The sequence below is a fragment of the Oxyura jamaicensis genome, chromosome 7, assembly GCF_011077185.1.
Source record: "Oxyura jamaicensis isolate SHBP4307 breed ruddy duck chromosome 7, BPBGC_Ojam_1.0, whole genome shotgun sequence".
NCBI classification, from domain to species: domain Eukaryota; kingdom Metazoa; phylum Chordata; class Aves; order Anseriformes; family Anatidae; genus Oxyura; species Oxyura jamaicensis.
Genome location: NC_048899.1, coordinates 2,082,963 through 2,101,751, shown reverse-complemented (window position 1 = coordinate 2,101,751; position 18,789 = coordinate 2,082,963). Strand labels below are relative to the sequence as shown.

General features: G+C 38.3%; 1 protein-coding gene across 3 annotated transcripts in view; it reads left to right on the top strand.

Moving 5' to 3' along the window:
* The first annotated feature begins 11,497 nt into the window (after positions 1 to 11,497).
* Positions 11,498 to 18,789, top strand: part of SLC39A10 (solute carrier family 39 member 10) — a 117,349-nt gene continuing 110,057 nt past the window's right edge. For all 3 annotated transcript variants that reach the window (XM_035332254.1, XM_035332253.1, XM_035332252.1), the window contains exon 1: positions 11,498 to 11,685. The gene's annotated coding sequence lies outside the window, so the exon portion shown is untranslated. The remainder of the gene's footprint in view (positions 11,686 to 18,789) is intronic.

Genomic DNA, 18,789 nt, shown 5'->3' with positions numbered 1-18,789 from the left:
CTACTGCACTGAAATACTCTGACTGTAGAACAGTTAGAAAAACAGTCAGCAGCAAGGTGATCTATTAGGTGGGGAATTTTCAGGGCAGAGAGAATCTAGTCATGCTGGAATCATGCAGACTTGTTATTCGTACACATCTTTTCAAGTGGCAAGCTGTTTCCGTTTTCTTCTTCACCAGGGCTCTTGTTCAGGACAGGTGTGAAGTTGCCCACTTAGAGACCAGCTGAGAAAACCAAAACTGATAGAATTGTTGAATTAATGCCTGCTGCCACAAAACTCTTTATAGGATGGCTTCATTCATATAATGGGCAAAGTAACAGCTCTGTTGAGAGGTGTCCCTTCCCTTACCAATCAGTCAGTGATTCTTGGTAGCCTTTTTAACACCATATCTCTTAAATTAGCTGGTCATTTTTCTTTCAACACGAGAAGATCTGTCAATCTGATGTGTAGCTTTCTGTGGCAGGCAGGTTGACTAAGTAGAAGTAGACTTTCTTACCAGCTGTCCTGATTAGCCTAGCCAAAACATATCATCTATAGAAGTCCAGTACTCTCAATTTTGTGATCAAAAACAAGGTGAGGGAAACACCATTAAAGAACACCCAGACAAATGACAGACAGAAAATGCGTATGCCTACCTAGAAGATGAGCCTAAGAAATTGGGGACTGGAGAGACTAACTGTGGAGATTACAGAATGAATGCTAGTTTGAACAGGAGTCATTGGAAAGTGTGAGTTAATGGCCAGTCCTGCTACCCACAGGGAAAATAGTAGTTGTGTAATTGCTTGCATTAAAAGTGATGCTAAAGGCAGATCCGTTAAAGATGTGTGAATAATGGAATAATTACTTAGGTCAATCTGCTATGCCTTCTAAAAATACCATGTTTAAGTAACTAGTATCTCCTCAGAAATAGCAACTATTCTGCATGCAGACATGACATTCTTTCCCTAAGTGAGTTGTAGCATAGTTAGTAAGCTTTCTGCTCTTTGTGTAGGACAAATGTATTTGTGCCACTGAGTTGGAAGGTGACAGTGTTTTTAGATGGTGCCCTTGTGATCTCAGTAATTATCAGCTCCCTTGCCAGCATAACAAACTGGTAGAGCAAAATACAGTTTGATGGCAGTAGAGTTGTGAGAATTCAACCAATTCAACTTATAACTGCATAGCAACTGATGTGTCAGGATGGACTGAGAAAAAGCTGCAGGGGAACACACCGTGTTGTGAGGAGAAGCGAGAGCAGGATGATCATAAAGGGATTATACCATTTTATGAAAGGCTTCAGCTGATGGCGTAGTTAACTTTAACATTTTAACATGCAAGGTTTTTTGAGTTTCGGTAAATACTGTGTTTAGGTGTTGCTGTTATATTTGGATATGTTTCTTGCCAATAAGAAGCTGCTAATAGTTACATTTGTCAGTTTCCCAGGTAATAATATCAGTATGTTTTCAGTCCAATTATGAGGTTTATATCGAAACATGAAGCTCTTCAATAATGTTCCTTGCATGCCTATTACCTGGAGTTGCTTTGGCAACCTCTTCTTCAGGTATTCCATTTCCCCATTTATCCATTTAATGGCTCAGCAATACCTTTGCATGGTATTGGTCTGATTTTATAAGGCACAGAATAAAGTTTGTTGGAAATAGTCACTTTCATGAACTTTTGTTTTCAGTCATAACCAGTACTAATTTTGTTCATCAGTTTCCATGCACTTCAGAGTTGCAGATGAAAAGTAAAAATCCTGGACATAAGGCGTTGGTTGCCATGTCAGCTACCTCCCATCTGCAATATACCAATGCATAAAATTGTTTTTTTTCAGTTGTGACTTTGCATAATATACTGTAGTGTAGTCTTATATTTTGGGGCCCCTGGTTGCCAAGAAAAGGTGACTGCATCAAGTGCCAGTAATATCAAATACACAGTCATTTCTAGCCATGCCTCTCAGTGCCCACCATTTACAGAAGCAGCAGTTGTTTTTGTGCCAGAGTTGCCTGATTGCCATAGAGTTTTGTTGTCCTCTCATTTTGAATATTGAAAGTTATTAAATAAGAGATCTCACAAGAAAGGCTGTAAAAAGAGCTGTTTATGTTATAAAAAGAATTCCATATGGCTGCACATTTCCCACATTAAAAATCATTTTGCTATTCCTCATTCATGCTTTAGCAAGTTGAGAGCTATGTTACCATCTTTCTCTCCAAAAGGCCATTAGAGATAGCACAAAGAATAAACTGTAAATGCAAGAAAAAAAAATATGTTGGCAATCAGTGGCAAACTAGGGTTGTCCTAAATCTTCTGCTTGGAATCTGTATCTCAGACTTCAGGCCAGCAAGGGAGAGTGTATTTTGAGGTGTTTTGAGATGATGCTGTCTATCTCCATTTGCAATAGAAACTAGATTTTTATGTACTTAATTATTCATAAGCCAAGTTCCGTAGTGGTTCATGCCTGCAAATATCAAGAGAGTTTCAAGACCCCAGGCAGTTGTCATTGGAAGACAAGTATTAAATTTCCTTCACAGTGATGTAAGCATAAAGCAACATAAAAATAGCATTTTCCAAGATGAAGAATCAGGAAGGAGAACATACTTGTGTTGTTTGATTTGTTGTAACGCAGATTTAAGTCCTAGAGGAAAAAAAAAAAAAATTACCTTAACTTTCAAGATCCAGGCAGGTTTTGTGACATATGAGGTACCATATGGGGTATTGCTGAATCGCTTTAGCTCTTGCTGAAGCTGTTTTATCTAAGAGATATTTTGAATTGTTTTCATACAGTTTGCAGAAGTTAATAAAATATCATATGAAACAGTCTCTGAATCCATCAAAAGCATTTTGAATCTCTCCTCAACCCACAGAGAAAAAAAAAAAAAAAAAAAAAGGCTGAGAGCTGTTTAATATTGACTGGCATCCCTTGAGACTGAGTACATCCTTGGATATGGTCTTACACTGCTGCCAAAAAGTTGCCCTTAAACCCTGAGTAGCAGTACCAACTGCGAACTCATGCAGCAGCTACAAGTTATGAGCTGGTCTTTGGGTTAGTCCGCTGGATCAAGCTAAGTTTCTATTTGTTGTTTCAGATTTTTTCAAGATAGTTATCCTGTTTCCTTGTCAAGAAAATATCCTTTTGCTTATTGAAGACAGCCATATTTACTGCACTTACATGTTCTTTCTTAAGGCAAGCATCATCAGACATGCTAAACCTCAACCACAGGAAGCACTCATTTGTCTTTTTTCTTCTTTCTCATAGTATTTAACCATTAATTGAGATTTTCAACAATTTTTGTAGACTGGCTCATTACCATTATCTTAACAGAAAATTATACAATACAAAGAAAAAAGCAATCTATCCTTTTTGTACAAATGCAGTATTATTATCCTCTCCCAGGATAAGCAAGATCTTACAAATCTCAAATGTCATAAAGAACCTAAAAGCAGGTGAGCAGATAGAAGCCTGGTGGCAATTACGTCATCAATAAATAAAATAAAACCCAAATTTCTATCTCTTAATGATGTACAAGTGATATATAACAAAAGACTGCGTTCTTAATTAAGTGTTCATATATAGTTAACGTGTAATGGCCAAAATGCCTGGGTAGTCTATCTACTTTTTCCAAAGCATCCTTCCACCACGTTGCATTCACCACCTCAAGTACGGTATAAGGGTTAAACCAGTATCAGCCCATATTATTGTACATTACTAATTGACAGGACATAAATGACTATTCATTATTTTTCAATGAGGTGATTATGCATGAGGTCTTGGCAAATCATTTAATGAAATCATCATGCTGTGCATGTTAACATTATAGCAGTACCCTGCTCACAAGAGGGGGGAGAGAAAAAGAATCATTAATGAAGGGCTTAAAACTAAAAATGTTAACTCCTTTTTTTACTGGTATTAAATTCTTTTATATAAGAAAACAGGAGAATCCAAGCCATTTTTTTTTCTAGGATTTCTATTTCACCATTCTAGTACTACTAATCAACACAGTATTCCCATTTGATGAGTGGATGTTGGGTGTTTTGTCTTGCTTCTGAGATTCTTAAGGCATTCAAGGGCTGAAAACCAGTGATGTCTCTGTGTTTGGGCCACTTCTACTCAGATTTCTTGGAGGAAAAATGCAGATTCTGCAGATTGTGTTCTTTATGGTGACACTAACATGAAAATTTTGGATATAACCAAGTCATATATTCATGGGAGAACAAGCATGAGTATATGGAGATCACCAAATTTTATTTCAGCACTTTTTACCACTTTTCAGATATACCGAGCAAGTTATTTTACCCCTTCCACTTCTGCTTTTGTTTACCATTACACTGAATTAAGGTGTCCTTTGCATTTTTTCATAAAAAGACGATATTGGTGACTGACAAATAGAACATTGAAAGAACAGACATTTGAATACATTCCTGCATTCAAGAATAGAAGAGTCAGTCTTAATTTGCTTTCAACAACCCCAAACTTTTCTATGCTTATGATGTACCAAGAAAAATCATTGTTGAAAGTACTCAGAATTCTTCCTTTAATTTTAGTGGAAATGTGAATCTAAAAGCTTTGGAAAGTCTCTAACCAATGAGTAGTTGTTTCCTCAACTTTGGAACAGTTCTGTACATTTTTATATTGTAATTATATTGAAATTGTTCAAATACAGAGATTTATTCTTTCTGCTTGCTTTTGATATTTCAGAAAATAATTTTGTTAAACTTCTTTTAAATAGTGTAGGTTGGACCAAAATAACAGTAGAAGCTTTATATTAGGTTGTATGACTATGTTTCTTTACTGAAAATTTGTCATGAAATCTGTAGTAAGACACAGTTGTCTTTGTGGATGAAAAAAATTTGGCATTCTGATATGTTTTAATGAATACTTCAAAAACCTCCAAGATTAATTTAGATTTTCTGTGTCATTCTGTAAGTGCTTCATCAGCGTTGTGTTTCCCTCAACAGTTCTAGGCATTTTTTGAAACTGTGTGAATGAATATACGTCACAACGCTGGCATTGAAACTCATTTCCATCCTTGTCCCTGTAGTAGTGATCTCCTTATGTACCCAGCCAAAGACCAGAAGACATGAGCAGTTCAGGAAGGTGCTTTGCAGAGAGGTTAGAGGAAAGCATTACGAAATCTGTGCTGCTTTCAGATACCAGAATTAAGAAAACATGTTTTCAATTTTATTTCTTTTCCTACAACTGTGAAGTACTTGCAAATATTTCTAAAAGAGGGGAAGTACAGACATGTTGGAAATGAAAAAATGCAAAATTCTGTGTAGATATTCCCAAAACTCAAAGATGTTTGTGGACCAAATGAAGTGTTACATTTGAAAATAATATTTTTTTCTAAATCTTTTGTCTTCTTTTTAGTCTACTTTCAAATGGATAATATTATTTTGAAGAAAGCTACATTCAACTTTGAAACATTCTTGTAAAATTCTCTGCTTTCTTTGTCTGAAATTATTTCCCAATTTTGAAAATACTTTTAGCTACCTGAAATTATAATGAGTTACGAATTTCCTGCTCAGCAAATACAAATTTTGCCCTTCTCTCTGCCAAATACCTTGAAACCCAGCAGAAAGGACACATAATTGCACTTCCTGCAAGCTCATCTTTACAATTAATTAGGTAGTAGAGATGGGCATGACTCCCAGGTCTGAATTAAGGCAGCCTGGGGTTTTTATTGTATTTCAGCACCATGACAGAGATGCCTTCAGGCTTTCCGGCTTTTTTCATAATTGAGGGCTGGAAATACTGCCTTGTTTTCCTATTAGCAAATCTGAGATTCTGATGTAATCACGTTACTGTAGGTGCTGGCTTTGAAGGCTTTGGTATACTCTGCTTATCCTTAATCTGCCTCTGACAATAGCCACGAAAAGGTATCCAATTAAATATTTCATGCAACTGTCTGGTCTGGTTGCTGCCTTTCTGCAAACGAGCAGCCACATGAAACTGATGCGGCCAGATCAGCTCCGCCTCCTGCCCAGCATTATGATATTATGACAGATAGCAGCAAACTGGTCGATGTGAGGTAGCAAAGCAGATGCAAATAACTGAATGCATTTATGCAAAGAGCCTGGAAGAAGAAATCAAACAAAAAGAGAAAAAATGGGCCATGTCTAGAAGAAGGTTTGTAAAAGTACAGCTCAAAACTTTTTTTCTTCCAGATAATTTTGTACTTTCTTGGCTTGACTGGTGACAGTAGAGCACAGGGAATTAGTTTTGTCCCTCAGCTTCACAGCTTAGTTAACCAGCTGCAATCCAGTCCGCTCACACTGCTGAATTTAACAGCATTACTGTTGTGTTTTCCGTAACAAAAGGCAGTCACGTATTTTTGATCTGGCTTTTATTAACGCTGTGAAAGAAACAGAAGTTGGGGTTCCCATGAGGAAACACAGCATGTGAGTGCTATGAACCACACTCAAAATGATTCCTATCTCTGCAGAAGAACAGGTCACTCTCAAAAACTTAAGAATTGAGTTTATGGAAAACAGGATCCCAGCTCATAACTAGTGTATGCCACCTTACCTGTATTTAAGTGAGAACTCTTTAAATCTGCAAACTGGGTGCGCCTTTCACTTTCTATTTCCATGAAAGGAAGAAGGAATGACATACAGCAAGACAGACCTTCCTTTATTGCAGGAACACTGGAAAATGTGTGCACTTTCCAAAGGCATGAACGTTCCGAAGACACTGGAACTAAACACATGAGGTCTAACATGTACCTTAAACCATGCACACCCATCCCACCACACTTCAGTCCCTTTCAGTCTTTCTCCTTGGTTCAGCTGCACATATGGTAGAGAACAACGCCAACCTGCATTTGAGCAGCAGTTCTCCTGGTAAGGGGGAATTACTGTGGGAAGTGCTCTGCGTTTGTGAAAAATAAGCCCCTAAAGTGGTAAAATGGAGAGAGACAGAACTGGAGAACACTTCTGAAAGTTTGCTCATACAAGCTTTAGTGAGACCCTGACTGAAGCCAGTGCCACAGGTACATTTGGATGTGCTCATTCTTTGGGCATAGCACACCCTGTGTATGCTACAGCTTTAAAATCTTCATCTTCACTTTCCTATGTTAACTTGGAGGAAAAGAAGGGAAAACAAAGATGCCCAAATCTCATACTGCTCTCTTCCAAAAGTGAATGACCTCATTAGAAAAGTAGTGTCACAGCGGGAGAAGGCTGTTTTTAGCTTAAAAATGAGGTGTAGGTCAAATCTCAAATACTACTCACAGTCCTGAAACCATTGAACTAAATGGAAGATAAATGAGAAATTCTGACAAGTATATGTTCTTTAAAAGACAGGCATTTTGATGAGATGCAGCTAATTGCTTTTAGCCCCCTGGCAAGCTGAAGAAGATAACTGCCTCCAAAATTTATGACGTTTCTTCCTTTTCCATGAAGCTATCCAACAGAATTGTAACCTACAGGCAGGGTTAACATAAGAGCTGAGTTATCTGGGCTGCAAGATGCAGCTGATAACGTGAAACTTCCCTTAGCCTGATCTGATTTATTAAAGAGATATGAAAAGGTTCAAGACATGAATAAATACTTAGGTGCATCAGTGCTGAAGTAACACAAAAGGGAGTTTGGATTGAATATTCTGGCTGTACAACCAGCGTTTTTTCTTGTTGAGAAGGAAAGTGTAGAAGTGGGTAAGTATGTTAAATTAACATGCCTAGTTTTGCTCGTAAGAGGTGGTTAAAAATCAACATCTCTGAAGAGCGGAGTAGTCTTCCACTGGACAAATTTAACAGGAGAGTAGTGGGATTCCTTCACTTTTGTTTCTGCTCAGTGATGCATTACAATTCCTGTATTAAACACTAAATTTACGTTTCACATCAAAATGAAAGTCCAGGCCTGCTTGAGGACTTCTGTGGAAATTTATTTTGAATCTCTTCTCTAAGGACATATTTCTACATACCCTAAATTGTGATTGTAAGAAGGTGGATCAGGTGGATCTGACAATTAGCAAGGCACAAAATAACTGCCCTAAACTTCAACACTGAGTTTGATGCCTTGGAAATAAGTCTGGCGTATGAGAATTTACTAAAATTTAGTGAGAAAGAAAGGCCAGTGTTTCACTGAGAAGGGATACAAGATGGACAGAAACCACAGGGGAGCATTGGTCCAGCATTGCCTTAGGTGAGAGGCTGCAGATAGCTAAGGATTTTAAGGAGAGCTCAGAGCCAGAGTACTAAGAGGGAGGAACCATCCTATATTTCTGAATTTCTCCTCCCATGAGAAGCTGGGTTCAACATGAAGGTATCTAGAGAAAGACAAACTGACTAGTCACCTGTACATGAAACATTTAATAGGGCAAAGAAGAGTGGAATGCGTGAAACCTAAGTAAGGCTACAATGATTTTATAACCAAAGAATCCCAATGTAGCCTCCAAAATATTTTTGCAACTCGTAAGTGGCAAAAGAATCATAAAATAAAATTTAGAAACTGTTCAATGTAAATGCTGGTGATGGCATTCTCATTCACACAGCTGCACTGTTTAAAAGCAACTCTGTAAGAAACTGGGGTGTTTTTTACATGATTGGAATATTCATACATCAGTGACTAGTACAACTAAATCTCTTCAAAATGAGATCCTTATAGGTTTACAGTGGATGTCTCTCTCAATGGAAGTTGCCATAGTTACAGCACAGTTCTGCACGGAGCACACTTTCATCACAAACTGTTCACATTTATATACAAATAGTTTGAACTTTTTTTTTTTTTTCAACTTCTTTTGAAATGAAAGCACCAAGGATAGTCTTAAAGGAGAACTCCGTATTTGTGCCTGGGCACAGTGATAATCCAGTGGGAACTCAGAATCGCTGGATGATTCAGGCTGGGATGGACCTCAGATCTCTGATCTGACCTCCTGGTTGAGGCAGAGTCGCTCTGGGCCTTATCCAAGTGCGTCTTGGAGGGACCGCCAAGGTTGGAGAGAGAACAGCCTCCCTGGGCAATAGCTGGAAAGTCAGCCCCGTGTACAAGGGAACTGCTGTTTTGAAAACTTTCCTCCTTTCCTGCTCTGACTGGGGTGGAAATCACTTTTGTACAGTCCTTCTGAGGAGAAAGACCTTACTGGTTTCCATTTGGTAGCCTTTGCGCACCAAGTCTGCAATAAGCCTCGGCCTTCCCACTTCTGTTGCTGTGCTCGCGGTATGGACTAGGGATGGCAGAACCCCTGTTCCAGTCTCATTTCCTGTAGCGGTGCTGAGGTAGTTTCAAAAGCCTCTTTGTCTAGCGTCAGGTATCCTCTGAGCAGCCTGTTGTCCAGCAGAGATGTTCTCCAAAGAGTTTTATTCTTTATTACTGCCTTGCATTTTATTACTCTGGTTGGCTGCATCAGCCAGTGCCACGCTTACTGAACAGAGCTCTCTCTCTTGCACAATCTAGGGTCACAAGATACCTAGTGTTTAGGAGTTCTTGCTTGCCAATGTGGCTGCAGGATGATTTGTCAATGTTTAAGATAAAAATAAATATCCAAACACCATCTATTAAACAGTCTGTCATTCCCAGTGTCTTTGCAAGTCTTCTCTTCTTACAAAGTCATGTTAAAGTACTGAGCATTAGTTTTATGTGTCTAGGCTTCATGCCATGATTTGGAGTGCAAATAGGACATTGCTAGGCATATCCCAAAATTTTGATTTACAATCCAAACAACAAATTGAAAACAAGTTACCAATTTATTTTTTTTAAGTGAGAGATGAAAAAGGCAGGATATCATTGGTTTGGAAGTATTAAGCTGGCAACTTGTGTGATGCTTTTTTTTAACTGAGTGCAGTACTCTGGGAAAATACTTTGGCTATTATTTGGTGAATTCAGCCATCATCAGCAAACCACAAGGGCTGGAGTTACACGGTAAGTTTTCATTATGCCTCTCTACAAGGTACTGGCTTTTCAGGCAGTGTGCTAGAGCATGGGTTTGCTGGGTTGCTGTTGGAGACATGGAAGCATTAGGGGATCTCTGATACTGTGACTGCAGATGCTATTGGGGGTATAGAGTGACAAAATGTATTTACGGGGGAAGAAAAATGTTTGTAAAAACAAAAACAGTTGGTCATTGCGTTTATAAATTATATGATGGCCTTACAGTTCAAATTCAGAGCCATCTTGCTTAAAGCAAGCCACAAACTCTGTTCCTCATTCATCCCTTTATGAAATCCTAATCTCCTCTAGTGGTTTTCTACAGGCTCAGACATAGCTGTTGTTTAGCATATTATTTCTGATATAGCTCTGCAACTCTAAAAATGAGTGAGAACTATTCCTTTTCACTAGTTTGATAAATTCAGAAAATAACCAGGCTTTTTTAATGACTTTGTTTGCGATTCTCATGTGACTAATTTGGCTCAAGCCATCTTGGCATGGTTTAGAAGATGGGGTACAATCTTTTTCTTTTTTTTTTTGTCTTTCCCCCTTCCCTTACTAGTAGCTCACAACTTAAATTGTAAGAACCTGAAGGAGGCCTAGGCTCTTCTCTGAATTCAAAATAAATTTTCAACATATGATTCTTCATGGTTTAATTGCAAGTAGAGTCTGAGAGGCAAGATGGAAAGTTAAGTGTTCTTAGCATCTTGACATGTACTAGAAATCTGGCTCAAAGTGCTGGCTGTGCCTTTCAATATATATTCCTATTCCTAAATAACCTTGTTGAAATTTTTGCCTATTTCCAAATATATCCATGTTTGACCGCTTGGCCATTTAATGCAAAATTCTCACAGTAGTGTTGATCTTGCTGAGATCCTTGGAAGCTGACTTTTCTCTGAAAACTTAAGTGTGCCTTTTGTTCCTCACTGGGGTTTGGGGTTTTAAAAAAATAAATATTCAAACAATTCTACAAAGTCTGCTTATCTCTTACGGCAAGTCCAGCAAAAACTTCACTGTGTGAAACACATTGTTTTTTAAATGTGTTTACATAGCACACACAGATCTTTCCTCCCATTCAGCAGAAAAGAAATGGTGACTTCATTGCTTGATATGCAGGGGTTTCAAACACTCTCTGGTCGGCTTTGGGAATGACCATTTAAAGATAAAACTCAAAAAAAACGTATCTATTTCCACTACTTTTATGTTGTTCTGAGTCTTTCAGAAAAGAGAGGATTTTAGTAGAGCTATTTTCTTTATCTTTCAGCAGTTAGAAAATCTAATCGCTGCTAAAAATCTTCTGGGTTTTTATTAAGTTAGCTCTGATTTATGTAATTTGCCATGAAGTTCATTAAAGACTTCATTAATTTTTCACCAATCTGTAACAGTCTTATCACTGCTGTTTCTATTAGCTGAGGTATAATTAACTAGGTTTGACTTTTTAAATTTGGGGGCAAGTCATTTACCTGCCCTATCACCACTTTCATAATAATTACATTTTGCTTTGTCAGATGTGAAGTGGTTCTCTTCTTATCCATCAGTTCCAGTGATTAGGACCCTCTATTTCAGATCAAGTGCTTGTACTGACATTTTAATCTCAGCGGTTTATGTACTCATTCTCACTAGCTGACTAAATCTACATTTTTTCCCCTTCCAGAAGAGCCATGTGTTTTGATACTTCCAAGGCTAGAAAGACAAAGAAACTTCCCATTGACCTGCAGCTCTGCTAAGTGCCCTGCATGGATTGATATCAACCTGGAATTCTCTTGGTGTTTGCACATCTCCCTTCCCAAGAATTTGGTGTCTCCTTTTTGGAACGAGGAAACAAGAAAGCCCCACAGAGAGGTATGTTTCACGTTAGACCACAAGTCAAGGCTCGATTCAAAGTGTTTTGCAGAGTAGGATTCTTTAACACACTTCTGTATTCTGGTAAAACTTCTCCACTTCCAATTACACCATCATCTGTGGTATGCCATCACTCATTTGAGATGAGTGTTTCACACTCTGACAGAGATTTCCAGAGTGACAGTCACAATAGCATTGTTGGGTGTATGGCCCTATTAGTGGCCTCGCAGGTCACCTGCACCATTCTGTGATGGACCGATGCACAAGTGCCAGCCCAAGGGTCCGATTCCTGATCAGCAGATACCAGGAAGGTATCAGAAAATAAGTAATTACAAATCCATGTCTTGAATGAGAGAGCAGATCAAAGGGGACTGGCTGTATGAGAGGAGAGATTTTTCCTCCTTTGCTGACAATGTCACTGTCTCTTGCTGAAAGGGGAGCATGGCTGGAGGCATTGGTTTGTTTGGTCTGAGTCAGCAGCCTTTTTCTTTGCATCTTAAAGCATGATTAGCTGAGTGGTTCTTACAGGAGTGCTTCTGGCTCTTCAGTGTCCAGGGCTGGCAAGAGAAGCCTGGTGTACACTCTTGCTGTGACCCTATAACTGTTATAGGATCGCTTTCTGTTTGGTGCACGTTTAATGGTGAGCTTTTCTGCCTTAATTCAGTGCTTCATATCTTATGGGCTGATAAAGATTGGGAAAAAGCTGAGAGTAAGTGACATCATAAGATAACCACCCTTTCTGGTAGGCTATGTCTCAACGTATAAGCCATATACAGTTTTTCTAAATTTGAAGGAGGTAAATTATAAATGTAATTAGGTATTAAAGACAAGAGGGGGAGGTGAAGTGGGAAAGGCAGAGAAAAGCTGATAGTTCTCTGGTTTACTTAAAACCAAAGATTATTGACTTTTTTGAGTCAGTCTAGAAATGGCTACTAGAAATGAATAATCAATGTATTTTCAAAGGAAAAATGAAACCAGTACCCATTCTCTCCTTTTTTCTTTTCCTTTGGAACTGGCATTTCATAGTCATTTCCTTTAATGCTAATTAGTAGTAATTAGAGAAGAAACACAGTTTGGGATCTCGCAAAAAGCCCTGGTTTATTTGTAATTATTGTTATAGTTTCACATTTTCTTCCTTTGCCCTCTTCCATTTGCACTCCTCCTTGTTAAATAGCCATGTAGAAGGTATCAGCGCTAATTATATGATCGCTCTGAGCCTTCCGCCACCACAGTATTTGGAGCTTTTTGTGCCAAAGGAATGCTTCAATGCAGAAAGCAGAGCAATGCACTTGGTGGGCACAGAGGCTGTTTGGCATGTTCAGGTGAACTGTTGCAGTTACCGTAACTTGGCAAATATGTGTATTTTCTCTAATGCCTTAAGTTCAGTGGTTTTAATCCCTGCATTTGTAAGGGTTTTGACAAAACACATTCAAAGGGCTAACTTGGTGACTCAGGTTCACACAGTTTCATGGCTTTGTTGCTTGTGCTTATTTTTGAAGACTAAGGAGATGGCATGCAGAGAAGGACCTTTTGCACACACACACTGGAAATTTTGTGTTAATGCACGAGTCTGTTCTGACATTTAACTGAGAGTTTATTCGGGGTATCTTTTAAATTTTAACTTTATTTAGTAGCAAAAGACTGAAAGCGTCTCAATTAACCATACTTCTAATTTTCATTAAGGTTTACTGCCCTCGTGACAGATAGGGAACTATTAATATAACCTATTTCTAATTCTCATGATTATTACAAATAGTGCTTTTCTCCTGCACAACATTTTATCTGAAGAGCTAGAACAGTATGTGTCAGCATGGGAAATAGACTCTCAGTCCTGCATCCAGGTCTTCTGATCATAGCCTCTGGATATTATATTCCACAAAATGCAAAAGCTTCTAATAGGTACTCATAACTTCCAGCAGATGAAAATGAAATTAGACTTGATCAAATGTCTAAATTAATATACCTTATTCTATTTAGGCTTCTTGATCAATCATTTTACAACTATTTTCCCAATCTTCAAATGTTCTCTAAATTAGCAGTATTTCTTCTAATCTTCAGATTTCTCCTAAGAGCTAGGTCCTGTATCTGAACCAGTTCAAATGGGAATAGGAGCTTGCTCACACAGAGATCACACCTTTGAAGACAGAGTTTTAACCTCTTCAGAGCGTACGTGCTAAATTCACTTGCCTGCAACAAGCAGTGGGACAAGGATATCTTATTATATACTTGAAAGTTTGAATTCACAAAGATTAAAAGAAAAAAAAAAAAGAGAGAGAGAGAGAGAAAATATACAAATGACTTCCAAGAAACATGAGAGAGAAAAGAAGGAAGTGGGTCTTTTGTCTCTATTTCATGCTTTTTTTTTCTTAATTTAAAGGAATAACAGTAACGTTGTGCTAAACTCATAATAGCATGGAATGAAAGTCTGACAGTCTGCAGTGAAAAATAAGCAATCTCAGCTTTGTAACTCAGTTCTTTTTCAAGTAAATACAGTTTTAGGAAGATTTATTTGCTCTACCCCATGAGACTGATTGGAGTTTTGAGGTCTTGGCACCTCCAAAGTCCAAATATAAAATCTTTTTAATAGACAGAATCTTTCAGGATAGGGAATGCTTGAGATCCTGAGGTGCTGGAGAGAGTTGCCTGTGCTGCGTGTTGGTTTGCAAAGGTGTTCTCCAAGGCTCAGAACAGACAAGGAAACCATGGGGGACGAAACATCCCTACTGACTTGGCAGTGCTGCTCTTTGTTCTCCTGCTCCATGCATACAGCACTGCATTCTTCCAACCACTGCACAGCTGTGGTTTAGCTTTTCTGGTGGCTAACATGATAGCAGCTGACTAGATCAGATGTAGGTGAGGTTCCTCAGCAGAAACTGGTTACTTCTCATGCAGTGGGCTGCAGGCCTGCTGCTGCTTTTTCCAAATGCTTCTCCAGCTCAGGGGCAGACGCTGCCCACTTTCCTCTTCCCAGCTTCTGCTGTCACGGGGCTTGGGCTAACTTGTGCCATCCAGACCGGGGGGTTGCTCTTTGGTACCCTTACCTACCCCATCATAGCTATCTTAATGCACCTCTTCCTTTTGCTACTTCTGTGCTTCTTCCCCCACTACCCCTTCAAAAAGACAAGCCTTGCTATCACTGTCCAAATCCGTACTTGTAAGTAATTTCTAGCTTGGTAATTCTTCTTCATTTTCATTTTCCTCAAGTATGTAATGCACTGGTGGAGATTTGAGTGACCTGAGCAAGTCTATGCTGCAGGCTTTTCCATGGCCTGCACTAATCTGTTATTCCAGCCTTACATTTGTCTTGCACACGGAATGACAGTCTGCTGAATTGCTTGCTGATTTCCCTCAGACAAGCACACACAGACAAAAATCCTTTAGGGAATATAAAAACTTACAAACGCTTTTGAAACAAGATATATAAAGCATGGTCTTTAGTGGAATCAGCTGGTATGTTTTTCACTCTAGCAACCGGCTTAACAGTAACGGGTTTTTTTCTCCATCGAACACTTGTCTTCATCCTCATGAAATTTTTGTTTCGCCTTCTTCAGTAGCCTTATGAATATTTTAAATTGTCTTCTACTGGCAGTACTCCTCTTACACGTTATTTCCCCTAACATCAGTTCTCCATTTCACGAGCTACTCATTTGGCAAATGTCTTACTCTGAACAATCATGCAGTCCACCATTTAGCTAAGCATTCTTCAGCATGGAGAGGCTGAAGAGCAATGTGCACAGTGAGCTCATTCACAAGTATCCTGTGACTCTAGGTATAGTAAAGGAAGGGAACAAACCTGCGTCTATTCTGTGCACATGTGTGGATTTTTATCGGTAGCTTCTGTATCAGTTGTTTTAAATGTGTTTCGTGCTGGGGCGTAAGTGCAGAATAGCAAGCTGGTGCAAGCTGCCTTGTGAATTTGGAACAGTTGGCTGCTCCCTGGTAAATACCAATGCATGGGTATCCACAATAAAATGTAATGAAGACTTTCACCATGTCCAATGTCCATACACGGATTCTATTGAAGCAAAGATGATGTATGTTATTTTTCCTCGTCTAATATAATTTTGTCTCACTTCACTTTATAGTCAATTTTCATTGTTCATTAACACTAGTAGTCCATAAGGTGTTTTATTAAACTGTCTTTCACTGGAGGATCTTAAAATTTACTTACACTATATGGTGCCCAAGAGAGACAGTTCAGAAATATATTCTCACAGGAATCGCTTCAACCATTATGGAAAGGTATCTTCTCTACAACAGAGTGCAAAATACAAAGAGTATGCAGTGGTATGCAAAATGGTTCCCAATAATATGGAAAGGAAAATTACATGCAGTTGAACCTGATACTGTCAATCTCACCTTTTTTTTCAGATGAATCCTAAAGAATTTTTATGCATTAATTTAAAAGCAAACATTTACATCATGTTGTCATCAGACTAATATTCTGAATGCGGGCACAAAATTTGCATGGTGAAGTTCCCTGAAAATTAAAGTCACTGAAAAGGTTCTTGGATAGCACAGATGGTGCAAACCCACCGGTTTAATTCAGTTTCAACACAGCACCCTATGCGTTCATTGTCTGACCTAGGCAGGCAGTTGTTCCCTTGCTGGTAGTCAAGTAAGCACTTGTTATCATGTGCACTTTTTCTATATTCCAACCAGTTGTTACACGTAGAAGCATTTGATTTATCTTAATGTTTAGGGGTAAAGGGAGCTTCTGCTGAATGTACCTAGAAACAGTAGCCCTAATATCTCTTTAAAACAGGGTTAAAGATAGAGGGGGCCTCCAGGCCAGTAATAAAGGCATTTTAATTCTTTTGTAATGTACTTTCTGCAATGTACTTTTGATGAAAGCACTTGTCAATAGGCATGGACTTGCCGTTAACTCGCTTGGGTTTGAAATAATCTGTTCCTCATTTTTAATGTTCTTTTTTAAAATATATTTTCTTTATTTTTAAATATTTATTATTTTATGCATTTTATAACGTTTTGGGTGATAGTTACTCATTTCTTATAATTTGGAAATAACTACTAAGGCCAGAATTTTAAGTTATTAATTTCTTACTACTTATTTCTGTCCATAAGGTAGCATTTTCAAACAGCATTGACTTGTGATTTTTTTTTTTTTTTTTAATTTAAATCAGTGATTCTTTATGGAAGGTGTGAGGTCTAGAAGACAAGCTGAAGGTTTGGCTGCTGTGGTTCAGTATCTGGAGAAATAGTGTGCTGGTGCTGCCAGCTTGGTGCCTGGCTTTCCACTGAGTGGTGGAGATGGAACGCTTGGGTTTATGTGCTGTGTTGAGACAGCATTCAGATAAGGGTCTGGTAGAGAGGGTCAGTTCTCTAAAACCTGGGTCTAATGGGTTCAGTCATTAAAACCCTCAGGTTTGACCATTTTGAGCAGTGAATTTATGAAAGGGATACTGAGGAAAGGAAGCTTGATGAGATTAGAAGAAAAAATGTATCCTATGTTGTGGAAGACAAACAGAATGGATATGCTGCTGTGGTCTTCGAGTTGTTTGGAAGTGGCAACAAAACGTATTTATATAGACATGGTAACAACAGATGAGTGACCAGCGGAAGTCTGATGAAAAGCTGGCAAAGCACTTGGACTGTGGAGTGGGAGGTAATTGGGAGCACAGGACGAGTGGAGGTGATAAAGGCAGAGCAAGTTTCTCCTCTTTGTGCTGCTGCCATTCAGAATCTGGGGTGGGTGTGTTCTCCTATCCCTATGCAGTGGATGGCTCTTCTGTCTCCTTGATATAGGGTTGAGAAGATTACATGGATTTCCTGTAAGAGTGCTTTTCACAGGGCATTTTTGGCACTATAGAGAATGAACTGATTTGGGGGGTTGTTTTTTTGTTGTTGTTCTTGTCTGGGGTTTTTTGCTTGCTTTTTTTAAAAATTCTAATTGAAGAGAAACAAAATATCAGTATTCTCTATATGACAGCTTTCTGTAAAAATGCTGAGGCAGATATTTTAAGTGCTGTATATTTTAGCAAGACTGTCTCTCATTTCAATTCAGGGTAAAAATAGATTGTAGTCATTTAAATGCACTGTGTAGCAGACATTTTACCATCTAGAGCGTTATTTGTTGAACAGGAAGTGAAAGAATAATTTTTCTGATGGTATTGCAGAAATATAAAATATTAAAAATCAAACTTAAAAAAAAAAAAGCTATTTATTGTACTTCTGATTAACTAATATTTTGGCATTAGGTACTGTGTTGCCTCAGTGGGATCTTAAATTTCCCTAAGTGAACCAGCAGTGAAATTCTGTGGACAGAAGTCAAGACTACAAAACCCTTTTTAAGCTACTGAACTGATGCAACTTTCAGATACTTGGGGGAGTATTTTGCATGTTGCATACAGAGATATGTGTGAGTTAACTGTGGTCCTGTAGTCCTGAAATACTCACATTATGCACAAACTTGTCTGAATATGAATGCCATCAAAATCTAGTGCATTCAAATCATGGCTTCCCAAACAAATGTTATTTCTCTGTTTCAGAACTCAGGTCTAAACATGCCTGATCTTAGTTCAGACCCAGATCTAAATTTTACAGCTGAGACCTATCTTCCCTATTCTAATGTCCCCTTATCCATAGCGGATCAGTCTCAAATCTGCAAGAAAAATGGATGATATTTTAAAGTAAATGCTAATTGCATCTGTAATACTACCCCGTGCTATTTGCTTTGAAAGTCTTTCTTTAAATGTGAGAAAAAACAATTTAAAAATTTTGTCCTCTGTGATCAAATTGGTGCTCTGGCTGAGCTCTGCTTGCATAATCAATCTGTTGCATTCTGTTCTTACAGTTTGTGGCTTTCAAAAGTAATTTTCCTCAAAAAAAATATGTAAATCTCTATACACCCCTGCAGAAAATCCATAGCAATTGGGATTAGATTTATTTTTCAAATGTCTTCTTTTTTCTCTTCACAGATGAAATGAGAAATATTTCTGTTGGTTTTTGTGCCAGAATAATTTGGCTTTTGTGTTCTCTACAACGGAACCTATTTCCACCATGTGATCCTCTCACTCAGCTCAAGTTTCCAACATAAGAAGACACTTTTAGATTTTTGTATGCTATGTAGTTCTTATATTTGCT